The sequence below is a fragment of the Enhydra lutris genome, unplaced genomic scaffold, assembly GCF_002288905.1.
Source record: "Enhydra lutris kenyoni isolate GAN:26980312 unplaced genomic scaffold, ASM228890v2 scaffoldscaffold12, whole genome shotgun sequence".
Taxonomy (NCBI): Eukaryota; Metazoa; Chordata; class Mammalia; order Carnivora; family Mustelidae; genus Enhydra; species Enhydra lutris.
The window spans coordinates 30,306,527-30,320,184 of record NW_019154096.1 but is presented as its reverse complement, the minus strand read 5'-3'; the positions used below and the strand labels follow the sequence as shown (position 1 = coordinate 30,320,184).

The 13,658-nt window shown below is 41.4% G+C and overlaps 1 protein-coding gene across 17 annotated transcripts in view; it reads left to right on the top strand.

Moving 5' to 3' along the window:
- Positions 1-13,658, top strand: part of LOC111144685 (potassium calcium-activated channel subfamily M alpha 1) — a 726,020-nt gene that overhangs the window by 690,212 nt on the left and 22,150 nt on the right. The window lies entirely within an intron of this gene.

The window sequence follows — 13,658 nt, the reverse complement described above, 5'->3', positions numbered from 1 at the left end:
TGTCGGTCATTGAGATGCAAGCCCTGGGAGAGGACGATGCATGAGAGTCAGGCCTGGCCAGTTCCCTGCTGCAGGGAAGGAATGAAGTAGTAGCAAATACAGGAGGGTAGGCTGGCTGAGGGATCAAAACCATCATTGGCTTCTTTTATAAATTGATATGCACCAAATAAGGCATTGTTTTTTCACTTTTGAGACCAAAAACAACTAACAATTAAAAAGTAGGCTCCAGTTTGTGGAGCTCTCTTGAACTGCAAAAGGCAAAAGCAGACACTAGGATGGGTTATAAGTGGGGATTGTGAAGTGTTCCCACTGAGTGTCTTGATTTATTATAGAGAAAAGCCTCTTTATTTTGGAATTCTCAAATTCGCAATTTATGAAAATACAGACATAAGCTGGATAAAAACTGACCTTTGAGGAATCCATGAAGAAGAGTTTTATTGAACACATTAAAACCATAAACATAGCTCAGAGAGTTTTTATACACACATTTCTTAAAGTGCTTAAGAAGGCTATTCTCCTGAATGTGTTAAACAACCGATATGCTAATTATGCATTATTCTTCTCTATTCATTAAAGCTAATCCCAGAAGAACCTCTATTTGAGGAAAGAAAAAAACATAAAGCTTTTTAAGACTAATTTAGGTTATTCTATATTCCTGAATGTGGTCCAACTGCAAGCATATCTTATTTTAAAAATTAGAATTATGGATCTAGAAATAATTATGAAACAATATTCATCTGAATTAAGGCTGACTAGGCGTCATGCCAGACCTTGGCTTTCCAAAGCCAAGAAGGAGAGAAAAAGGATCACTAGAGAAGGCACTCTTAGTTTCCCAGGACTTGCGATTTCTTTCTGATGGCCCAGTGGTTCTGGGCCTAACCTCTCTATATGCTAGTGATGTTGGGCTCAGTCTGGGCAAACTCCTTAAGCAAGCCAGAAGGAATGATGAAAGCTACAGGGTGATCTCATACAGTGCCAGACTATCTGTACTGGTCTTCTGTTTCAAACGGATTTCTGTAATTCGTCTCTTTAGAAATTTCATTTTACTCCTGATCCTAATGAGAGAGATTACAGAAGACTGGTCTCACTAAAAGATGATTGAATTATATACAGTAGCTTTTTTTTTCAAGAGCTCCAAAATGCTCTATTAACATTTTATAAAACCCAAACTTACACAGTTATGTTTCTGTGTATCAGACATGCAGGACAGTCTGCGCAGCCATATAATCTGCAAAGCCACTCTTTCATACATTATTAAGAATTTCAAAATGATGACTGCAGAGCCAAGCGAGGGGCCCTTCTGCGCATGGCCCATGGGTGACTGTGCAGGCCACACCCACGTAGCCAGCCGCTCATACCAATAAGCCCATAAAATGGATTTTAAACAGCGAAGAACTTCACCCCTACACAACCAAAGGGGCACTGAGCGGCCATGCGGTGCAGGGGGGTGGGGTGCAGCTCTGATCTAGGCTGTTATTGTGCTCTTGTCTATAGCACCACCGGGGAGTCAGTTCTTGGAAACTCAGATGAGAAATCAAAGTGGGTTGGTCTGAAATGTTTAAAAAGCCATCTCTAATCTTTGAAATGCAAACGAGAGTCTCTGGGAGAGAGCGGCGAAGGCAGGTATGGACGCCATGGGGCTGCCCACAGCATTCCTTCTGAACTCCAGCCTGGGAGAGAAAAGAATCAGGAATCTAGTATCGGCCATTGCCGTCACTGTCGGCTTCATTCATGCAGGGCCCAGAACTGCGCAAGGCACTTCAGCCACAGTGTCTGATCTTTCAGACAATAGTGCGAATCAACCTGAAACAAGACGTGTTTAACTGATGCACAGACAGTGACCATTAGTCAAAACGCCCATCTAATGGGTCCATGCCTAGTTTTCCTTGTCTGGAGGAACAAGTTCCACAGCGACGTCTTGACTGGGCCTGGTTCAGCAGACCTCGTTGAATCCCGGCCTCCTGATGGAAACGTTAACCTGTGGTTTCTTTGCATTCCGCCCCAACCCTAATTTCTGAAAAACCAGGAGATCAGTCAAGAGCCAAGGCAGTAACTAGAAGGAACTGAAAACGTGGGCAGGGTTGTAAACTGATAAACTGAGACTCCTCCAAGCAGCGGGAGCCGGAGGTAAGCTTCCAGCCCAGGCATCCGCTTACAAGCAACGCTGCGACGTCCGCACAGGCACACCTCCTTGGATGTCCATGATCTCCTTTCTCCAGCCCCCAAATCGCCACTTAATCATGTGTCTAAACATCCTCGAAGGTTGTCCTCCATAACTCAACTCCTGTCGCTCACTGCTTCATTGGTTAAAAGAATAATATTTTGGTTCGTCACAGGCGTCCCTGAGCAGCCAGTGATGCTGCAGACATGGCCTCGTGGCTCATCAACGGCAGGAACACATGATCGGAGGGAATAATTATGCTTGTGGGTATCTGCCTCCAGGAAGAGGCTTACGACTAAGCCATGTATTTTTCAGAGTGGTACCAGCTTGCTGCTCACACACACACACGGAGAAGATGAAAGGAAGCCTCTCTGGATTTAGAGCTGGAACCGGAGCTCAAGTGTTCAGACTTCTTTGCGACAGACACCACCTCCCTGCCCCACCCCGCAGCCCCAATTTGAGCTCTACCTGGACAGAAGAAAAGTCATGAACCAAGACTAGCCTGCCTGGATGCAGATCCCAGCACTGGCATTTAGTGGCAGCATAAACATCACCTCTCTGTGCCTCAGTTTTATCATCTTTAAAATGGGGATAATAATAGCACCTACCTCATAGAATTGTAGAGATAATTAAATGAGTTAAGGCTGTAAAGTGATTAGTGCCATGTGTCGCACACGACTATCTGGATATTGTATGAATTATTATTGATCACTGCCTTTACTGAGCACTTAACTAAATGCCAGGCACTATTCAGATCCTGGGGATTTAGCAGTGGAGAAGAAAGAGGAAGACCCCGCCCTCGGATTGTTGGAACTTTCATTCTAGTGGGCAATAATTATGTAAATGATTATGTAAATCAGGAATGATAGCTACCATTGGTAGTAGTAAATGAATAATATCAGATGGGCAAAACTGTTCTGAAGAATGTGAAATCATTTGAATGGGTGTGGAGACCTGGGTAGCTGCAGTGGTCAGAGAAAAGTTGTCTCAACTGAAAACCTGGAAGCTGACACTGAAAGGTCAGAAGAGAGCACCTGGGGGCCAGCGTGATGAGCATTCCAAGGCCAAAAGATTGGGACAAAGCTGAACAGTGGTGCTGAGCTGACTCTGGGGCTCAGAGGGAGTTGTTGAAGGCTGCTGTGCTTGGAACACAGTAGATTCAGGGGAGGGACAAGCAAGGAGCAGTCAGACAGGCAGAGCTATCGTCCACACTGTGAGTGTTCTGAGAACAAAAGACCACGTCCCAGTCAAGTTCTAAGTCAGGGTTCAACCCTTCAGTCATCTTCGTTTGGATACCGCCAGGATCCTCCTGAGGTCACTGCTTCCTGTGTGTGCTGGCTGGAAGGGCAAACCCGTCAACGAGTTGACTCCTGAAGTAACCCCCAATTATTTTCCTGCCCCACACTCCATCCTTGTGCACTCATTTTGAGAGAAGAAAGGAAGAGAAACAGCACAATATACTGGCATGAGGACCTGGATTGATACCTGGTTTCTAAGGAATCGTCTCTCATAGAAGTCCCAAAATGGCACGTTGCAGACAAATTCTGCATTTCCTGAAGTTTTCCCCTTTTAAGTGCAATTTGTTGCCAATATTTTAAAATCATAAGATTACACTTAAATATGGATTTCCAGCTTATTTTGATTGGAGTCACAAAGCAGATTTCCAGATACCCACAAAGCACCAATTGGCTAGAGCTGAGCTATGTGTCCTTTCACTACAGCCCACACTGTTCCCTGCTGAACTCTCCCAGGCCTGCTTCACTCATCCCACTGCCCCCCCACCTGTGCCTCCCACAGAACCGGACTTATAGGCCTCCGGCTTCTAATTTTGTAAGCCTGAATGACTGTGGTTAGACAGCATCCTTGGGCTTCCGGCCCTGTGCCTGTCCTTTGAGTCAGGAGGATGAGCACATGACGTCCATTTTCTTTGAACCCTCACCTTTTTTGGGACACCCCCCCCCAATGAATCACCCAGGAGTCCAAGGAAAACTTCAGTATGAGCATTTTGGGCCAGGCGTGTCTTTGCTTTGCCCAGTTCACCAATACCCAGGGTGGGTATTTGCATGTTTAATGAATTAGTATAAAAAAGGCAAGGACTTAGAGGAGAAACAGTGTGGCACTGGCCCAGGAATTCAGACGTACAGGTTCCAGTCCCAATCCACCAGCAGCCCGTGCATGTCTTTTCTACAGTCTGGGACTTAGTTGGGTCCAACTGTTAAAAGGAATGATGTTAACAGTGCCTTATCATGTTGGGATAATCAGATAAGGACAAACGCAGATGAAAATCTTTCACAGAGTAGACAAGTATTTCTTCAGATCAAATGTAACTACAAAGAAGTAGATTTATTATATGTTTGCGTGTACATATATAAGCATATGTGTATGTACTCACACACACATATGTCTTATGTTTCTGTATTCTCTGATATCAGAGGTGGTGTCTGTTTGACAGAAATAACTGAGCTTATGTCGGTAAGACGGAAGAATGTGGCCATCTGGAAGATGGGCCCAAATGCTTTGCTCTCTTAATTGTACTTGGGTTTTGGCTGAACCCCAGGAGGGTGTTACGGAACGGACCAAGTTCTCCATCAGCCCAAGCTATTGGGTGCCATGTTGTATAAACAAGACTCCTCCCTGATCCTTTTCCTTAGACTCCACTCAAGAACCTATTTTTTCTGCTCACGATGGGCCCATGGAGGCTGAGGAGCTAGCACCAGTGTCCATGTGGCAAATGGAAGGGTGCTCTGGTGCACTCAGAAGGTACCACCTGTCACGTCAGTCCAGGCAGGCCCGGGATTGAGGGAAAAACACAAAAACAAAAAAACCCCCAACAAATCGTTCTCATCCCTCATGAGAGAAAAATACTAAAAATAAAAATCTACACCATGAAAACTAGCAAATCTAAAAAATGGCAGCTATGGCATGGAAAATGACAATTTTAGAGCAATTATAAACGAAAGGCAAAGTGCCATTAAAGTTAAGGCAATGTTATTAAAAGATGTGTTAATTTTCAGTTAAATTTTCTATAAAAGACCAATTAGTTTAAAAGGCTTGACAGCATTAACTGTGAAACATAAGCTCTGGTAATTATACTTTAAAAAAATAAAAAGAGGGAGATGCACCAGGGTGTTAGAAACACGGGCGCAGAGGGGTGTCCTCAGAGCAGGCTAGGTGGCACTGCGGGCTCAGATTTCCCGTGTAGTCAGGTCCTCTGCCCAGCATTCCCCGGCTTCCTCCATGCCTGTTACTCCGTCTGCATAAGGGGATCTGAGAAACGTCAAAGTTCAGCAGCCAAGCAGGCCATGCGTGGGATCTGGGCCAGCTCTCTGATAGGAGAAATGACAACACAGAAACACAGGGAGAGGGCATTTTCCAAATGGGTTGCCTTGCTAGCTGGTTGTTAACTTTTCTAAGCTACCATTTATTATTTGTTGTGCCTTCAAAGTTACATAAAGTATCTCATTTAAAAAAAAAGATTTTATTTATTTATTTGACAGAGATCACAAGCAGGCAGAGAAGCAGGTAGAGATGTGGGGGGGCGGGAAGCAGGCTCCCCGCTAAGCAGAGAGCCCGATGCAGGGCTTGATCCCAGGACCCTGAGATCATGACCTGAGCTGAAGGCAGAGGCTTTAACCCACTGAACCACCCAGGCACCCCGCACAAAGTATCTCATTTAACACTATTCTGGAAACTGGCTTGTGCTGGGGTTTCTGTGTCCCTGTCACATGGATGAGAAACTGGAGGCAGAGCAAATTCAGGCCACTTTCCTATTGTTCTGCGTTAGGTGTTGAATGGCAAATCAGGGATTGAAAACCATACTGGCTGAATTCTGAGGGCGGTACACATTACAAGGGGTGCTGTATTGTCTTATTGGGAAGAAACTCTTGCCTGACTAGGGGTGGAATCCCAACCTTGGTAGTGGGAAGAGGGACTCCCCCATTCCTTAGACTACATGGGTAGCTCAGGAGGGGAAAGATCACACTTCTGTATTACAATCTGCCCTTCAGAAGTTTGTGTTTCTTCAGTTCTAGTGTTTCTGTTAATCTAGAAAGGAATGATGCCCTCTGGGTCGGATGAGTTGTACAGAAGTTTGTTCTAACCAGCACGTTCTCCATGGGAATTGTCTGTAATAATTGGCATTTGAGGGACTAGCATCTCTTTTTGCCACGTGGTACTGAAACAGCCACTTTCTTTTTTTTTTTTTTTTAATTTTATTTTTTATAAACATATAATATCTTTTTATCCCCAGGGGTACAGGTCTGTGAATCGCCAGGTTTACACACTTCACAGCACTCACCATAGCACATACCCTCCCCAATGTTCATAATCCCACCCCCCCAACCCCCCTCCCCCCATTAACCCTCAGTTTGTTTTGTGAGATTAAGAGTCACTTATGGTTTGTCTCCCTCCCAATCCCATCTTGTTTCATTTACTCTACTCCTACCCCCTTAACCCCCCATGTTGCATCTCCTCTCTCTCATATCAGGGAGATCATATGATAGTTGTCTTTCTCCAATTGACTTATTTTGCTAAGCATGATACCCTCTAGTTCCATCCACGTCGTCGCAAATGGCAAGATTTCATTTCTTTTGATGGCTGCGTAGTATTCCATTGTGTATATATACCACATCTTCTTTATCCATTCATCTGTTGATGGACATCTAGGTTCTTTCCATAGTTTGGCTATTGTAGACATTGCTGCTATAAACATTCGGGTGCACGTGCCCCTTCGGATCACTACGTTTGTATCTTTAGGGTAAATACCCAGCAGTGCAATTGCTGGGTCATAGGGTAGTTCTATTTTCAACATTTTGAGGAACCTCCATGCTGTTTTCCAGAGTGGTTGCACCAGCTTGCATTCCCACCAACAGTGTAGGAGGGTTCCCCTTTCTCCGCATCCTCGCCAGCATCTGTCATTTCCTCACTTGTTAATTTTAGCCATTCTGACTGGTGTGAGGTGGTATCTCATTGTGGTTTTGATTTGTATTTCCCTGATGCCGAGTGATGTGGAGCACTTTTTCATGTGTCTGTTGGCCATCTGGATGTGTTCTTTGCAGAAATGTCTGTTCATGTCCTCTGCCCATTTCTTGATTGGATTATTTGTTCTTTGGGTGTTGAGTTTGCTAAGTTCTTTATAGATTTTGGACACTAGCCCTTTATCCGATATGTCATTTGCAAATATCTTCTCCCATTCTGTCAGTTGTCTTTTGGTTTTGTTAACTGTTTCCTTTGCTGTGCAAAAGCTTTTGATCTTGATGAAATCCCAATAGTTCATTTTTGCCCTTGCTTCCCTTGCCTTTGGTGATGTTCCTAGGAAGATGTTGCTGCGGCTGAGGTCGAAGAGGTTGCTGCCTGTGTTCTCCTCAAGGATTTTGATGGATTCCTTTCTCACATTGAGATCCTTCATCCATTTTGAGTCTATTTTCGTGTGTGGTGTAAGGAAATGATCCAATTTCATTTTTCTGCATGTGGCTGTCCAATTTTCCCAACACCATTTGTTGAAGGGGCTGTCTTTTTTCCATTGGATATTCTTTCCTGCTTTGTCGAAGATTAGTTGACCATAGAGTTGAGGGTCTATTTCCAGGCTCTCTATTCTGTTCCATTGATCTATGTGTCTGTTTTTGTGCCAGTACCATGCTGTCTTGATGATGACAGCTTTGTAATAGAGCTTGAAGTCCGGAATTGTGATGCCACCAACTTTGGCTTTCTTTTTCAATATTGCTTTGGCTATCCGAGGTCTTTTCTGGTTCCATATAAATTTTAGGATTATTTGTTCCATTTCTTTGAAAAAAATGGATGGTACTTTGATAGGAATTGCATTAAATGTGTAGATTGCTTTAGGTAGCATAGACATTTTCACAATATTTATTCTTCCAATCCAGGAGCATGGAACATTTTTCCATTTCTTTGTGTCTTCCTCAATTTCTTTCATAAGTACACTATAGTTTTCTGTGTATAGATTCTTAGTCTCTTTGGTTAGATTTATTCCTAGGTATCTTATAGTTTTGGGTGCAATTGTAAATGGGATGGACTCCTTAATGTCTCTTTCTTCTGTCTTGTTGTTGGTGTAGAGAAATGCAACTGATTTCTGGGCATTGATTTTATATCCTGACACTTTACTGAATTCCTGTACAAGTTCTAGCAGTTTTGGAGTGGAGTCTTTTGGGTTTTCCACATATAGTATCATATCATCTGCGAAGAGTGATAGTTTGACTTCTTCTTTGCCAATTTGGATGCCTTTAATTTCCTTTTGTTGTCTGATTGCTGAGGCTAGGACTTCTAGTACTATGTTGAATAGCAGTGGTGATAACGGACATCCCTGCCGTGTTCCTGACCTTAGCGGAAAAGCTTTCAGTTTTTCTCCATTGAGAATGATATTTGCGGTGGGTTTTTCATAGATGGCTTTGATAATATGAGGTATGTGCCCTCTATCCCTACACTTTGAAGAGTTTTGATCAGGAAGGGATGCTGTACTTTGTCAAATGCTTTTTCAGCATCTATGGAGAGTATCATATGGTTCTTGTTCTTTCTTTTATTAATGTGTTGTATCACATTGATTGATTTGCGGATGTTGAACCAACCTTGCAGCCCTGGAATAAATCCCACTTGGTCGTGGTGAATAATCCCTTTAATGTACTGTTGAATCCTATTGGCTAGTATTTTGGCGAGAATTTTTGCATCTGTGTTCATCAAGGATATTGGTCTGTAGTTCTCTTTTTTGATGGGATCCTTGTCTGGTTTTGGGATCAAGGTGATGCTGGCCTCGTAAAATGAGTTTGGAAGTTTTCCTTCCATTTCTATTTTTTGGAACAGTTTCAGGAGAACAGGAATTAGTTCTTCTTTAAATGTTTGGTAGAATTCCCCCGGGAAGCCATCTGGCCCTGGGCTTTTGTTTGTTCGGAGATTTTTGATGACTGTTTCAATCTCCTTACTGGTTATGGGTCTGTTCAGGCTTTCTATTTCTTCCTGGTTCAGTTGTGGTAGTTTATATGTCTCTAGGAATGCATCCATTTCTTCCAGATTGTCAAATTTGTTCGTGTAGAGTTGCTCATAGTATGTTCTTATAATTGTCTGTATTTCTGAAACAGCCACTTTCTATGCAGAAAGCTCTGGATTGGCTGCTTAGCTGCAGATCAGTCAACGTATGAAGAAATCTGTGCCTTCCATTTAGACCAACTAGATACCCTTTTTCAAGAAAAGCGTTGTTTTTGCACTGAGTTACTCAGATCCAAAGAAACCTAGATGCACAGTCAGAACACACCGACATGAAATATCCAAAGTACTTCTCTGCAGCTGAATACTGAGGCAACCAAATCGGGGCAGGAGTGCTCTGCAGACAGACAGACAGACAGACATCATTATTCTCCGTCATAGCAGATATCTGCCCACAGAGCTGCTCCTTGATGCCTGCATGGGAGAATCAAGGAGGAAGATCTAGGATACAGGCTGGAGGGTTGAAATCTGTGCTCAGTGTTATGAGTGGTTTCAGGGCTGTTCAGGCGCCCATGGAACCCTGTGACCCACCCTGAAATTATACCCATTGATGGGAAATTTTGAGCATGACACACTCTTGGAATAGAATAGGATCTCAAGCCAAACCAAGACCTAGGGATTAGTAGATGCTCAACAAATATCAGCGACTGATTGATCAAAAAGTCTGTGTTGTTACAGTGTAACTGATTTCAACACAGAAGGGGAAACACGTTAAGGCCAAATCCTTGAAATTTGGCAAAACAATAACCTTTCGTGTTGTCTTGACTCATCATTGCAAAGCAGAACTTACAGTGTTTTTTGTTTAGAAATCACTGTTTTTCATTAGAAAAGTTATTCATGTCCAGTAGGGGATATTTTGAAAGCACTGAAATATATAAAGAAAAACATTTAAATGAACCATAGTTCCAATACCCAAAGATAAGCATGATTAATATTTTAGTATATTTCCTCCCCGATGGATAAATAAGAATCACCCTGTTTTATATCTTGTTTTTCCCCCCTTTTCTTGTAATGCTTAGTATTTTATCCAGAACATTTAATCATGTCCTATTTTTGGGTATCATGACTTGCAATGCCTCCATAGGGCTTCCTGAGACTCTAAACTATGGATATCCCAGAACCTCTTTAATCATTATCTACCTATTGTGAGACATTTCACTTTAATTTTTTTTTGTTTTAACAATAATTAACCCTGTGATGAACATTATTTGTACATAATCTTTGAATAAGAAACAACTTACTATCTTGAGGCAAACTCACTGGATTTTAACCAATAGGAACACTTACCAAGCTCTTGATGCAGATGGCTGGGTTACCTCCTATTAATTCCTACTGCCATCATAGGTGTGTAAATCCCATCCTGCATGGTCCAGCGGGCACTAATTATCGTTTTCTTTAGGAGGCCCTTTAATTGTGTTTATGGTAATTTTTGAAGTATATAAACTTTTAATTTGTATGTAATCATGTAAATGCATATTTTTTTTGTGAATTATTCTATAGTTTTTATGCTTTAAAAGTGCCTGCCGAACAAGAGAACTATCAGGTATCCTGAGATCAGTTCAATATTCAGCTATATCTTTAACTCTTTTGTAACATTTTCTTCCTTTCTTTGGCCTAGTTTTATTGAGATATAATGGACTTATAACACTATGTACATTTAAGGTATATAGTGTAATGACTTGGTATACATATATATTGAGAAGTGATTACCACAATAGGGTTATCACCTCCACATTTATCACCTCACATTGGTCTATATTTGTGTGTGTGTGTGTGTGTGTGTGTGTGTACTTTTAAAATCTACTCTCTTATCTTTTAAAATCTACTCTACTCTCTAATCTAAAATCTAATCTACTCTCTTATCTCTTATCAGCTTTTAAATATACAATACAGTATTGTTAACTTCATTCACCCTGCTATACATTACATACCTAGAACTTAATCATATTATGCAATGACTGGAATTTATCTTTTTTTTAATTAACATATAATGTATTATTTGCTTCAGGGGTACAGGTCTGTGACTCATCAGTCTTACACAATTCACAGCACTCTCCATAGCACATACCCTCCCCAATGTCCATCACCCAGCTACCCAATCTGTCCCGACCCCCGCCCCCCAGCAACCCTCAGTTTGTTTCCTGAGATTAAGAGTCTCTTATGGTTTTTCTCTCTGGTTCCATCTTGTTTCATTTTTCCCTCCCTTCCCCTATGATACTCTGTCTTATTTCTCAAATTCCTCATATCAGTGAGATCGTATGATAATTGTCTTTCTCTGATTGACTTATTTCGCTTAGTATAATACCCTCTGGTTCCATCCATGTTGTTACAAATGGCAAGATTTTGTTCCTTTTGATGGCTGCATAATATTCCTGTGTGTGTGTGTGTGTGTGTGTGTGTGTGTGTGTGTGTGTGTGTGTACACCACATTTTCTTTTATTCTGAATGGAATTCATCTAATTGGAAACTTGTATCCTTTGACCATCTTCACCTGTTTCCCCTACTCCCCATGTCCAGCCCTGGGCAACCACCAATCTGTTCTCTCGTTTCTGTGAGATCACTTTTTTTTTTTTTTTCAGGTTCCACGTGTAAGTGAGATTATACAATATTCAGATTTCTCTCTTGGACTTATTTCACTTAATTTAATGCTCTCAGGATTCATCCATATTGTTGCAAATGGCAGGATTTCTCTCTTTTTCTGGTTGGGTAATATTCTCTTATACCATTTTCTTTATCCACTCATCTGTCAATGGACACTTAGGTTGTTTGGATGTCTTGGCTATTTTAAAAAGTGTGTAGCAAACGTGGGAGTGCAGCTGTTATCTTTGAGCTACTGAGTCTGCATCCGAGGGGAACTGCTGGATCATATGGTAGTTCTATTTGTAATTTTTTGAGAAACAGTCATACTGTTTTCCATAGTGGCTGCACCAAATTACTTTCACAACCTCAGCGCCCAGGACTTTCCTTTTCTCCTCATCCTTATCAACATATATTATTTCTTGCCTTTTTGACAACAGTCATTCTAGCAGTGGTGAGGTGATATCTCATTGTGGTTTTGATGTGTGTTTCTTTGATGGTTGGGGAAGTTGAGCACCTTTCCATGTACCTGTTGGCTATTTGTATGTTTTCTTTGGAAAAATGTCTATTCAGTTTCTTTGCCCATTTTGAAGAGGATTTTTTCCATGGTGTTTTGCTACTGAGTCACATAAATTTCATTTCCTTTTTTAGGAATTTAATGTAAATATATTTTCACAGTCAAAATAGATAAAATAAGTAAAATTATAGGAAAAATTAAACTCAATCAGAATTCTATCACCAAGACTTAGTCACCAAGTAGAATTTTGGGGTACTAAGTACAACTATTTTTACATGAATAAACCTGTTATCAGTTGAGGTCTGCTCTTTTAACATGAATTTTATGTCATGTTGTTTATTTGGATCTTGCCTTTTTGCATATTTTACTATCACATCATATAATTGTTACTGTGCCATCAAATATTCTCTGAAAACATAATATTAATATCTGGACAATGTAAGTAATATAAGTATATCATGATTTATTTAATAATTACCATATTGTTGAAGAATTTTTTCCAGATAGCCAGTTACCCCTAAATCATTTCTTGAAAAAACATTTTTTCCCTATGGTGTATGATGCTTTCCTTATCATATTAAAGAACAGATCAGCAAACTTTTTTTTTTAAATATTTTATTTATTTTTTCGACAGACAGAGATCACAAGCAGGCAGAGAGGCAGGCAGAGAGAGAGAGGAGGAAGCAGGCTCCCTGCCAAGGAGAGAGCCTGATGTGGGGCTCGATCCCAGGAACCCGGGATCATGACCTGAGCCAAAGGCAGAGGCTTTAACCCTCTGAGCCACCTAGAGGCCCCCAGCAAACTTTTTTTGTAAAGGGCCGGGTGGTGAATATTTTAGGTTTTTGAGAGCCATACAGACTCCACTGAAAGTACTTGACTTCTGTCATTATAGCCCCAAAGCCCATTTGTAAACAAATGGGTATGTCTGGGTCCCAATAAAACTTTATTTAAGAAAACAGGTGGCAGGTTGGATTTGGCCCAAGGGGCAGATTTGCCAACTCCTGTGTTTGTACATAGAACTATTAGACTGTTTTTCTCAGTAATCTATTCTGGTTGATGGATCTTCTCATTTTTACTGTTGTCTACATTGTTGTCTACAATGTTAATTTATGAAATATTTAATATTATCATCACTAGGAGGACAATTTCATGAACTCTTTCTAGAGGAAATTTAGCACAGTTGTATCAAGTTTGTAGAAAGTCCAGTCAAGGGGTGCCTGGGTTGCTTAGTTGGGGAAGCCTCCCAACTCTTGATTTTGGCTCAGGTCATGATCTCAGGGTCCTGAGACAGAGGCCCACATGGAGCCTGTGTAGATTCTCTCTGCCCCTTTGCCACCCCTTCCCCCGACACACACACACACACACACACACTCTAAATAAATAAATAAGTCCAGTTGACTCTATTAATAGC